We start from the raw sequence: 12,179 nt of genomic DNA, 5'->3' as shown, positions 1-12,179 counted from the left end.
ACCATCATCTCTTGGCTTGGATTACTCCTGACTGGGCCTCCCACTTCCACTCCTGTTTCCCTTTACTCCGTTCTCCACACAGCAACCAGAGTGACCTTTTCATATAAATCAGATCATGATGCTCTTACACTTAAGATCATCTTAGTTCTCTTAAATGAAAATTATGTATCATGGTTTAAAATTCCCATACGACAGACATTATGTTGAGCTGAAGAAGCCAGACACGAGAGTTAATGCATATGATTCCAATTATATAAAGTTCAAGAGCAGACAAAATTAATTGATGGTGATAAAAATCAGAACAATAACCATTGGGGGAGAGAGGTTTTAACTGGAAAGATGCACAAGGGGGATACTAGAAATGTATCAGAGGTTGGTAAACTATGGCCCAAAGGGCAAGTCCTGCCCACCACCTGTTTTTGTACAGCTGGCAAGCTAAGAATGGTTTTTACTTTTTCAAATGGTTGAGGAAAAAAAAAATTTTGTGATACGTTACAATTACAAGTAATTCAAATTTCAGTGTCAGCAACTAAAGGTTTATGGGAATCTGACCATGCCTCTTCATTACATAGCAGCTATGGCTGCTTTCTTACTATAGTAGCAGAGCTGAGTAGTTGCAGCAGAGACCATAGCCCACAAAGCCTAAACTATTTTCTATCTGGCACCTTACAAAAAGTTTGCTGACTCCTATATCTTGATCTGGATAAGGTCACATCCATGGGTGTATACAGATGTAAACATTCACTGAAATGTGCATGTAAAATTTGTACACTTTATGTATCTCACAACATGTATTTTATACTTAATTTTTTTCAATAAAATAACCCTACAGGATGTGATCCCTGTCTATTTTTTTTAACCTCATTTACCCCTCGTTCACTATATTATCGCCACCATGCTCTTCTCCAAACCATCCATCCAATTCACTTCTGCCTCCAGAGCCTTCATCTCCATTGTTGCCTCCGTCTAAAAATTTTTCTTGGAATTCCCTGGCGGTCCAGTGGTTAAAAGTCATCGCTTTCACTGCGTAACCCTGGGTTCAGTCCCTGGTCGGGGAACTCAGATCCCCCAAAATAATAATAATAAAAATAAAATTTTTTCTCATGGCCAACTCTCCCTTTTCATGAAGGTCTTAGTTCAAATGTTGCCTCCTCAGAGAAGTTCCCTGACATTAAATAGCCCTTTCACTGCCTGTCGCTCTTTATCACATGCCTTTTTCACAACCCTTACCTGAAGTTATTAATTTATTTGTATGTTTGTTTATTGTCTGCCCCCTTCCCACTAAAAGATAAACTCCTTGAGAGTAGGTACATTGTCACAGGTTCACAGTATCTCTAGATAATTAATGTATGAAAAACATTTCAAACAGCCCTGTGAAGAAGAGATTGTTCCATTAGACAAATGAAACTTTGGTTGAATGAAAAGTGAATAATGAAGACTCAATATTATCAAGATGTCAGTTCTTCCCAACTTGATCTATAGATTCAGTGCAATCCAATCAAAATCCCAGCAGGTTACTTTGTGGATATCAACAAGCTGATTCTAAAGTTTGTATGGAGAGGCAAAAGATCAGAATAGCCAAAACAGTATTGAAGGAGAACCAAGTTGGAAGACTGACACTACCAGACTTCAAGCCTTACTATAAAGCTGCAGTAATCAAGACAGCGTGGTATTGGCAAAAGAATAGATCAATGGAACAGAATAGAGTCCAGAAATAGACCCACATAAATATAGTCTACTGATCTTTGACAAAGGAGCAAAGGCGATACAATAGAACAAAGGTGGTCATTTCAACAAATGGCACTGGAACGACTGGACATCCACATGCAAAAAATTTAATCTAGACACAGTTCTTATACCCTTCACAAAAATTAACTCAAAATGGATCACACACTTAAATGTAAAGCACAAAACTATAAAATCCCTAGAAGATAACACAGAAAACCTAGATGACCTTGTATGTGGCAATGATGACTTTTTTTTTATTTTGGCTGCGTTGGGTCTTCGTTGCTGTGCACACGCTTTCTCTAGTTGTGGTGAGTGGGGCCTACTCTTCTTTGCGGTGCTCGGGCTTTTTAAAAATAAATTTATTTATTTATTTTTGGCTGTGTTGGGTCTTCGTTGCTGTGTGCAGGCTTTCTCTAGTTGCAGTGAGCAGGGGCTACTCTTCGTTGCAGTTCACAGGCTTCTCCTTGCGGTGGCTTCTCTTGTTGCAGAGCACTGGCTCCAGGCGCATGGGCTTCAGTAGTTGTGGCACGTGGGCTCAGTAGGTGTGGCTTGCAGGCTTCTAGAGCACAGGCTCAGTAGTTGTGGCGCCACGGGCTTAATTGCTCTATGGCATGTGGGATCTTCCCGGACCAGGGCTCGAACTGTGTCCCCTGAGTTGGCAGGCGGGTTCTTAACCACTGTGCCACCAGTGAAGTCCAGTGATGCTTTTCAGATGCAACAACAAAGGTATGATCCATGAAAGAAATAATTGATAAACCGGATTTCACTGAAATGAAAAACTGCCCTGTGAAAGACAGTGTCAAGGAAATGAGAAGATAAGCCACAGACAGAGGGAGAATATTTGCAAAAGACCCATCTGATAAAGGACTGTTACCCAAAATATACAAAGAACTCTTAAAACTCAAAAATAAGAAAACAACCCGATTAAAAAAAAAAAAATGGGTCAAAGACCTTAACAGACACCTCACCAAAAAAAGATACACAGATAGCAAATAAGCATATGAAAAGATGCTCCACATCATATATCATCAAGGAAATGCAAATTAAAACAAAAATGACATACCACTACACATCTATTAGAATGATCCAAATCCAGAACACTGACAACATCAAATGCTGATGAGAATGTGGAGCAGTGGGAACTCTCATGCATTGCTGGTGGGAATGCAAAATGGTACAGCCACTGTGGAAGACAATTTGGTGCTTTTTTACAAAAGTAAATATACTCTTACCGTACAAACCGGTAATCACTCCCTTTAAATGCCCAAAGGAGTTGAAAATTTATGTCCACACAAAACCTGCACATGGATGTCTACAGCAGTTTTATGTAGAACTGCCAGAACTTAGAAGCAACCAAAATGTCCTTCAATGGGTGAATGGTTAAATAAGCTATGGTACATTCAGACAATGGGATATTATTCAACGCTAAAAAGAAGTGAGCTATCAAGCTATGAAAAGACATGGTGGAATCTTAAACACTAAGTGAAAAAAGTAAATCTGAAAAGACTGCATACTGGGACTTCCCTGGTGGTGCAGTGGTTAAGAATCCGCCTGCCAATTCAGGGGACACGGGTTCGAGCCCTGGTCGGGGAAGATCCCACATGCCACGGAGCAACTAAGCCCGCGCGTCACAACTACTGAGCCTGCGCGCCACAGCTACTGGAGCGCACGCACCTAGAGCCCGTGCTCCGCAACAAGAAAAGCCACCTCAATGAGAAGCCCGCGCACCACAATGAAGAGCAGCCCCCGCTCGCCGCAACTAGAGAAAACCCGCGCAGCAACGAAGACCCAATGCAGCCAATAAATAAATGAATTTAAAACAAGGCTGCATACTGTATGATTCCAACTATATGACATTCTGGGAAAGGCAACACTATGGAGATAGTAAAAAGATCAGTGGTTGTCAGGGATTGGGGGTGGGGAGATGGGACGAATAGGAGCACAGGATTTTTAGGGCAAAGAATACTCTGTATGATACTTACTGGCGGGTACATGTCATTATACATTTGTCCAAACCCATAAAATGCACACCAGGAGTGAACCATAATGTAACCTATGGACTTCGGGTGATAACGTGTCAGTGTAGGTTCGTCAGTTATAACAAATGTACCACTCTCATGGGAGATGTTGAAAATGGGGCGATACTATGCATGTGTGGGGGCAGGGGCTATATAGGAAATCTCTGTACCTTCCCCTCAATGCTGTGAACCTAAAACTGTTCTTAAAAAGTCGTGGGGAATTCCCTGGCGGTCCAGTAGTTAGGACTTGGTGCTTCCACTGCAGGGGCCTGGGTTCTGTCCCTGGTCAGGGAACTAAGATCCTGCAAGCAGGATAAATAAATAAATAAATAAATAAATAAATAAATAAATAAATAAATAAAATAAAGTCTTAATTTAAAAAAAGGTGAATGATGCCCATCTTTTTAGACCCTCCTCCCATCATCCTCAGCAGACGAGGCCAAGCCAGAATCTGAATGGATTGAACATAGCCTTGTACTACTAATTCCTTACTATGTGACCTTGAGCAATTCACCTCACCTCTCTGAGCCTCTCTCTCCTCATCTGTAAAGTGGGGATAGAGTTGCTGATGTAAAATTGCTTTGAAAGCTCTAAAGAACCAGCTGAATGCAGGGGTGTATTTTGAACCTCTATTTCAGAGTCTCAGACTCACGATCTTCAGGTCAAGTTTAGGCTTCAGATGTGCTTTACATAATGTTTTGATATTCTGAGTATAATTAATACTTTAGGCAGGAGAATGAAGGTTCTTACTTGCCATAAGCCCCACCATTTCTAATTGTCTTACTGGGAAACCTTACACATTCGTCATATCTGCCTGGCTCCTGAAGGCAGTTGAATCTGCAACTTCTTGTTCCTACACGTGAGTGGGAGAGACGGGAGCAAAGATGACATAGCCCTTGCTCTCATGAATTTAGTCTCATTGCGGAATGAGCTGTGAGCTTGGTAAAAAGTCAGGGCAGAGCATTTTGATGCCACAGTGGTCAAGGGTCGTGTCAGATCCAGTGGGGAGGACTTCCAAGGGAAGTTGTCGTTTCAAGTCTGACCTTGAAAAATTTAGGCATGAAGGGTAGGCACTTCAAGAAGATGACATGGGCTCAGTGAAGCTGAGGGTTGTGGGGGACAGTGAGTAGATCAGCTTATTTTCTTTATAAGGGAACAGATTGAAACAGATAGGTCACCTGGAGCCAGGCTGCCAAAGCCCCAGCATGCCACGCTAGGTAGTAAGGGATTCGTTCAGAGGTTACAGGGAGCTATTGAAAGTTGTTGAGCAGGAATTGGCATGGTCCAGACTCCACTTTCCAAAGGACAACCTAACAGAATGAATGGGGTGGCTGTAAAGATAGCTGTAAGGCTGGAGATAAGAGAGGCCAGAGCTGTTACCCAAGTTGTAATGGGGGCTACTGGCCAGCAGGTGGCAGTGGATATGGAGGGAGAGACACTGCAGAGGAAGAATTGGCAGACAGTTGATTGCTAGTGATAACGATCCTCTAAACAGCAGTTCCTCTTGCCTTCTGTGAAGCTAGCCTTTCCCAGTCTCCTCCTACCTCCTACCTCCCTGGACGCTCCTTCTCAGTCCTGCTTACAGGCCACTTCTCCTGGACACCTTCATCAATTGTAGGGGGTCCTCAGCATACTTCCCTCAATTGCCTTCTCTCATCCAGCACATTCTCAAGGGCAGAGGCAGGTACCCCAAAATTTCAAGACCCCTCCCTTACAGGGACCCTTCATTACTCGAAGTATCTGGGGGTTATAGAACAGTCTAAGTGAGGTGGGAAAGACAGGTTGCAACCCGAAAGTATTTGCACGTAAGCATTTCTGATAATTTGCCTAAAGAGAAGAAAAAGACACTAATCCCTAAGGCTCCGGTAATTTGTCATGATTTCATCATGCAGTCCAATGACCACCTCTTGAGCCAAGGACTCGCAAGGATTATTCCCAGCTTGGAACTTGGTTTCCCATCTAACTCGTGGATTCCTCCTGCAGGCATCCCAGGCACTTTGTATGCATACATTTAAAACTAACTCTGGCGGTCCAGTGGTTAAGACTCCATCCAGGCTTCCACTGCAGGCGGCGTGGGTTCGAACCCTGGTTGGGGAACTAAGCTCCTGCATGCCTCATGGTGTGGCCAAAAATAAATAAATAATTAAACTGAACTCATGATCTGAACCACAAATCCGCTCTGCAGTCCACCACTATCCACCAGTTCAAACCAGAATGGAAGGCAAAATCTTCCCTTTCCCTCACACCTCATATCAAGCCACCGAGTCTTTTCCATTACATCTGAAATATTTCTCTCCAATGGATATTTCTATCCATTTCCCTCCAGTCCCACACCCAATTCTTAGCCCTTGATGACTTATAATCAGTGACAGTACCAAGAACTGGCTTGCTGGGACTGCAGGGACTTTAGTCCTCCCCTGCCCCACTACCAGTATCTCTAACTGCCTCCTCACCCCATTCTTTGATATGGACAATGACTGTTTTCTCATTCTTTTTTTTTTTTTTTTTTTTTTTTTTTTTTTGCGGTACCCGGGCCTCTCACTATTGTGGCCTCTCCCGTTTCGGAGCACAGGCTCCGGACGCGCAGGCTCAGCAGCCATGGCTCACGGGCCCAGCCGCTCCGTGGCATATGGGATCCTCCCGGACCAGGGCACGAACCCGTATCCCCTGCATCGCAGGCGGACTCCCAACCACTGCGCCACCAGGGAAGCCCATCTCATTCTTATGTAAAGTGATATGCAAATGAAGCTTCTAGGGGAGTCTAGTCCTCTAGCCTTCTGCTCTCTACCAGCCAGACAGCTGTTCCTAACCCTCCTAGGGCTTGGGCTGTCTGCACCAGCCTCCTGAGTGGTCTCCCTGTGGCCAGTCTCTCCTCCCGCTAAAGTCCCAGCTCTGGCAGGGTTTCCATTCCAATGGGAGTAAACAGAGAACAGGCATGAGAGAGTGTAGTACAATGTCAGGGCCTCATAACGTGGTAAAGCAGGTGGAGAAGGGCAGAGATGCAGGGTCTGGGAAATGCCATTTTAGACAAGGCAGTCCCTGGTGAGGTGGCAGTTGAACAGAGACTTGAAGGTTTTTCCTCCACACAGCAGCAGGGAAAACCTCTCTAACTTCAAAGCTGATACAGTCACTCGACTTCAAGTCCTTTCATGGTTCCCATGAAACTCCTTTCTGAGACCCACAAAGCCCTGCTTGGTGGCCTTTGCCAAATCCTCCAGCCTCATCTCTCCCAGCCCTCCACACTCCAGCCACTCTGGCCTTCCCACTCGTGTCCCTTTATAGGCTCTTTCTCTACTCCGGGCTTTCTCACACATGGTTCTCTTTCCTTTCCACCCAGTCAAAGCTTACAGGGTAACATCACTGCCTCCAGAATCCTTCCCTGGTTCTCAGACTACATTATATCTCCTATAACATTCTGTGGGGTTTTTTTTTGGTTTTTTTGCCTCTCAGCACTTTAACACTGGAAATAGTTACTCGACTTCCTGAAGGCTCATGGCAAGAGAGGGGTCACATCTGTCTTGTTCACTTATGTGCACATGTCTATACCCATTGTCTGGAAGAGTGACAGTCACATACTAAATATCAATGGATAGGGGTTGGTTGTTGTCTCTCTGTTTTTTATTTATTCTTTTTTTTTTTGTCGGGTTGGGTCTTCGTTGCTGCGCGCGGGCTTTCTCTAGTTGTGGCGAGTGGGGGCTACTCTTTGTTGTGGTGCGTGGGCTTCTCATTGTGGTGGCTTCTTTTGTTGCGGAGCGTGGGCTCTTAGCGCGTGGGCTTCAGTAGTTGTGGCACGTGGGCTCAGTAGTTGTGGCTCGCAGGCTCTAGAGCGCAGGCTCTAGAGCGCAGGCTCAGTAGTTTCGGTGCACAAGCTTAGTTGCTCCGCGGCATGTGGGATCTTCCGGGTCCAGGGCTCGAACCGGTGTCCCTGCATCGGCAGGCGGATTCTTAACCACTGCGCCACCAGGGAGGCCAGGTTGTTGTCTCTATGACCCACATATGTGAGATTCACTCAAAAATTATAACAGTGACAAACACTGTAAGCACCAACCTGTGTTTTTACACAAATTAATTCACTTAATTCTCACAAAACCTTATTGAGTAGATTGTCATCCTCGTCTTTACAGGTGGTAAGAAAAAAAGATGGTTAACTAACTTGTCCCAAGTGACAGAGCTGGGAAGCAGCAGAGGAGGGACTCGAACCCAGAGAGACTGGCTCACGTGTGTGCCCTTAACTGCTGTGCAACACAGCCTAACAAATCCAGGTCTATGAAGCTCCAAGTATTATTCTAGGCACCAGGAAGATAGTACTGGAAAAACAAACCAGTAAAAAACTCAACATTCAGGTTTTTATTGAGCTGATATTCCTGTTGGAGAAAAACAAAAAACAAATTTATAAGCAAGTAAAAGTATAAAATAACGGTAGGTAATCTGTGTTATGAAAAAATAAAGCGGGGTTGGGGAGAGGGAGTGAGGGGCACGGGTGGTGCTTTCTTTGGACACGGCAGTCTGGTAAGGCATCTCTGGTGTGCTGACATTTGAACAGAGAATGCTTTGGGGGAAGAACATTCTAAGCGAAGGTAAGTTAGTACAAAGAGGCTGCCCAGCTTATCCTGACAGGAAACAACCAGAAAGCTCAGGAGGCTGCAGGGGACAGGAGAACAGTAAGAGATGAGGCCGGAGAGGGGGTCAGGCTTGGATCTAGTAGGGTTTTGAAGGAGTTTAGATGGGATTATAAGTGTAGCAGGAGGGCTCTGAGCAGAAGCCAGTGTTGAGAATGGATTATAGGGGTGAGATTAGAAGGCGACTGCTGTAGCCTAGGTGAGAGGTGATGGACACCAAAATGTTTAAGTAGAATGGGAACCCAGGGATAGGGTTGCCAGATTTAGCAAATAATTCCTCCAGGGGACCTCCCAGAGGAGCCTCCAGAAGTCAGCTGTGCAGTGGGTGAGGTCCCAGGAGCCTAGGAGAGGGTGGCAAGCTGCTAGAATGCCTCTCTCCTCTCTGGGAGGACTGGGAACTTGTGAGAACACAGCCAAGCACAGAGACTTTATGGGTTGATTCCAGCACATCTTAAGTTAGCACAGCAATCAAAAGCATCCCCAACACTAAAAGAGGAAAACTAAAATCATGATGCCCAGTTCTGGGAAGGGTGTGAAGACAGGCACTCACATGCTGCAGGGGGAGCGTACATGGGCACAATCATTTGGATTTGGGTTTTTGTTTTTTTTTTTTTGGTTGTACCAGGTCTTAGCTGCGGCTCGCTGACTCCTTAGTTGCGGCTCGTGGGCTCTTTAGTTGTGGCACGCGGGCTCCTTAGTTATGGCATGCAAACTCTCAGTTGCAGCATGCATGTGGGATCTAGTTCCCTGACCAGGGGTGGAACCCGGGCCCCCTGCATTGGAGCGCTTAGTCTTATACACTGCACCACCAGGGAAGTCCCGATTTGGAATTTTTTTTTAAACTGCTTTTTAAGAAAGAAAATAAAAGTATTAAAATTAAAAACTATTCTTTGGGAATTCCCTAGTGGTGCAGTGGTTAAGAATCCGCCTGCCAATGCAGGGGCCACGGGTTCAAGCCCTGGTCCGGGAAGATCCCACATGATGAGGAGCAACTAAGCCCCTGCGCCACAATTACTGAAACCTGTGCCCCCAGAGCCTGTGCTCCGCAACAAGAGAAGCCACCACTCGCCGCAATTAGAGAAAGCCCGCGCGTGGCAACGAAGACTCAACACAGCCAAAAATAAATAGATAAATAAATTTATTTTAAAAATTTAAAAAAACCTATTCTTTCCCCAGAAATTACACTTATAGAAATTTATTTAAGGAATCAATCCGAAAAATGACCAAATATCCATGGACAAAGAAGTCTATCACAGCGTTGTTTATAAAAGCAAAAAAATTTGGATATGACATAAAGGTTCAACAAAAGAAAAACAGGGAATTCCCTGGCGGTCCGGTGGTTAGGACTTGGAGCTTTCACTGCTGGGGCCTGGATTCAATACCTGGTCGGGGAACTAAGATCCCACAAACCACAAGGTGAGGAAAAAAAAAAAAAAAAAAAAGACAAGTATGTGAAGAAGTAGTTGGGAGACAAGGAAAGTCAAATCACCAATAAATATATTGAAAAGATGGTCACCCTCATGAATAATCAGGGAAATGTAAAAGTGATAACATTATCATTTCACAGAACTAAGAGGACTTCGCCTTTACCTGTAAAGTTGCATTTTATTTAACAAATCTGCACCCCAACAATGCACCTTAGCACCCAGATTATGGTCTCTAACTAGGGCTGGTTGCAGAAAAGGCCAAGTCTGTGTCTAGGGCTGAAAGGCACAAGATGAGCCTGGAACATCTTGTAGAGCCAGGAAGCAAGGAAATTTTCAAAGATTAACACAGGCTTGTTGGAAAGACAAGAATCTCGACAAAGGGGCTCCCACTGGCCAAAGCTAAGACCATTAAAACCCTAAAAAAAACCTGTTGGGCTGAGGTCAGTATTGGGCTTGGTTCACTAAAGTATTCACAGAATACTGAACATAAATTTCTGAACTCTTTAAAAAGGGTGAATAGAATAAAATAATCATATTTTGTTGTCTTGTTAGTGAAAAAAATTTTTTAATGGAAGCAAAAAAATAACAAAATGTGTGTTTGTGAATTCTAGGAGATGGTACACAGGTGTTTGTTTTAGTTTTCTTTTTATAACTTAAAAACAATTTTACAGTGTGTCTAGGATAGAGGTAACACTAATGTTTGCTTTATAATTACTTTGTAAGAAGTACATATGCTTTATACATTCTTCTGATGTATGTTGCATTTTACAATTTAAAAGTTTTTGTTAAAAAAATTCAACAGCGAGGGATTGCTTGATTAAATTTCAGTGTAGCTGTTACATGGCATAATATGCAATCGTTAGAATGATGTACTGACATGGAACATATTGAAAACAGCAGGGTACAGAATAGTGCATTTTGTATAATTGCAACTTATAAATTGAGAGGATGAATATATTTTTATAGGCAGACAAGGAAATGTGAGCATGCTCACCAATGTGTCGACTGGGGTTATCTCTGCATGGTAGGATTTGGGATAATTTCAATTTTTTGTGAGCTTGTCTGAATTTTAAAAAATTTTGATCACAGGCATGTATTATCATTATAAAAGCAACATGGTATAAAAATCCAAACAACCTCAATCCAATCTCCCATACATAAATACTCAAAACAGAGTTTAATGACTATTCTCCTCGACTGTTCTTTCAGACCTTACACACACACATTTTCTTTTTTCTTTTTTTAACAAAAATGAGAGGATACTGTACCTATTGTTCTACAACCTGCATTTCTTATTTAGCAACACAGTTATAGAGATATTTTGTTTGTGAATCACACTTGTACAGTCAGAAAAAAGTACAATTATTTATGGTTTTGGAAACAATGCTGTAGGTATATATTATTAACATGATAAAATGTGAAAAAAGACTAACAACATATGTAATATGATTCCATTTCATAAAAATAACTAAATCTAAATAGGCAAACAAAAAAGCAGACAAAAAGTTTTAGAAGAATATACCAAACTGTTAAATGTGATCATCTTGTTGAGGATGAGAAGGCAAAAGCTGTTGATCTTTTCTTCTTTATATTCTTCTTTATTTTCTTTAAAAACTTTTTTGCAATGAGCATACATTACTTCTTCTTAATTTATGAACTTTACCCCCCCCAGGTTTATTGAGATATAATTGACATTGTGTTTTGAACTCTTAAAATCGTTTTTTTTTTTTAAATCGCGGTAATAAATGTTTGCTCTTCGTCAAACATAAAATCCAGTACTTTGAAGTATAAACCAAAAGGTATGTCTTTCCTTCACCTTCTTAATTCCACTCCCCAGAGGTAATCAGTGTTGTTACTTGTATTTCCTCAGAAATTTTCCATGAGTATGTCTTTTATACCTAGAAATGATATCATACTGTATATATTGTTCTACATCGTGCCTTTTTACACTTAATATATGTGTAACATCTTTCCACATCAATACATACAGACTTATCTCTTACTTTTAAAAAAATAAATTTATTTTATTTTTGGCTGTTCGTTGCTGCACACGGGCTTTCTCGAGTTGCGGCGAGCGGGAGCTACTCTTCATTGCGGTGCACTTGCTTCTCATTGCGGTGGCTTCTCTTGCTGCGAAGCACGGGCTCTAGGCGCGTTGGCTTTAGTAGTTGTGGTGTGCAGGCTCGGTAGTCGTGGTGCACGGGCCTAATTGTTCCTCGGCGAGTGGGGTCTTCGCGGATCAGGGCTCGAACCCGTGTCCCCTGCATTGGCAGGCGGATTCTTACGCACTGCGCCACCAGGGAAGTCCATATCTCTTACTTTTAAATAGATGCCCATCAATTGTGTGCATATAACATGATGTCTAGCTAACTTTGTACCATGCTGTG

This window comes from Kogia breviceps, chromosome 14 (assembly GCF_026419965.1).
Source record: "Kogia breviceps isolate mKogBre1 chromosome 14, mKogBre1 haplotype 1, whole genome shotgun sequence".
Classification (NCBI taxonomy): domain Eukaryota; kingdom Metazoa; phylum Chordata; class Mammalia; order Artiodactyla; family Physeteridae; genus Kogia; species Kogia breviceps.
The sequence above is the reverse complement of the archived record's forward strand: the minus strand, read 5'-3'. Positions refer to the sequence as shown.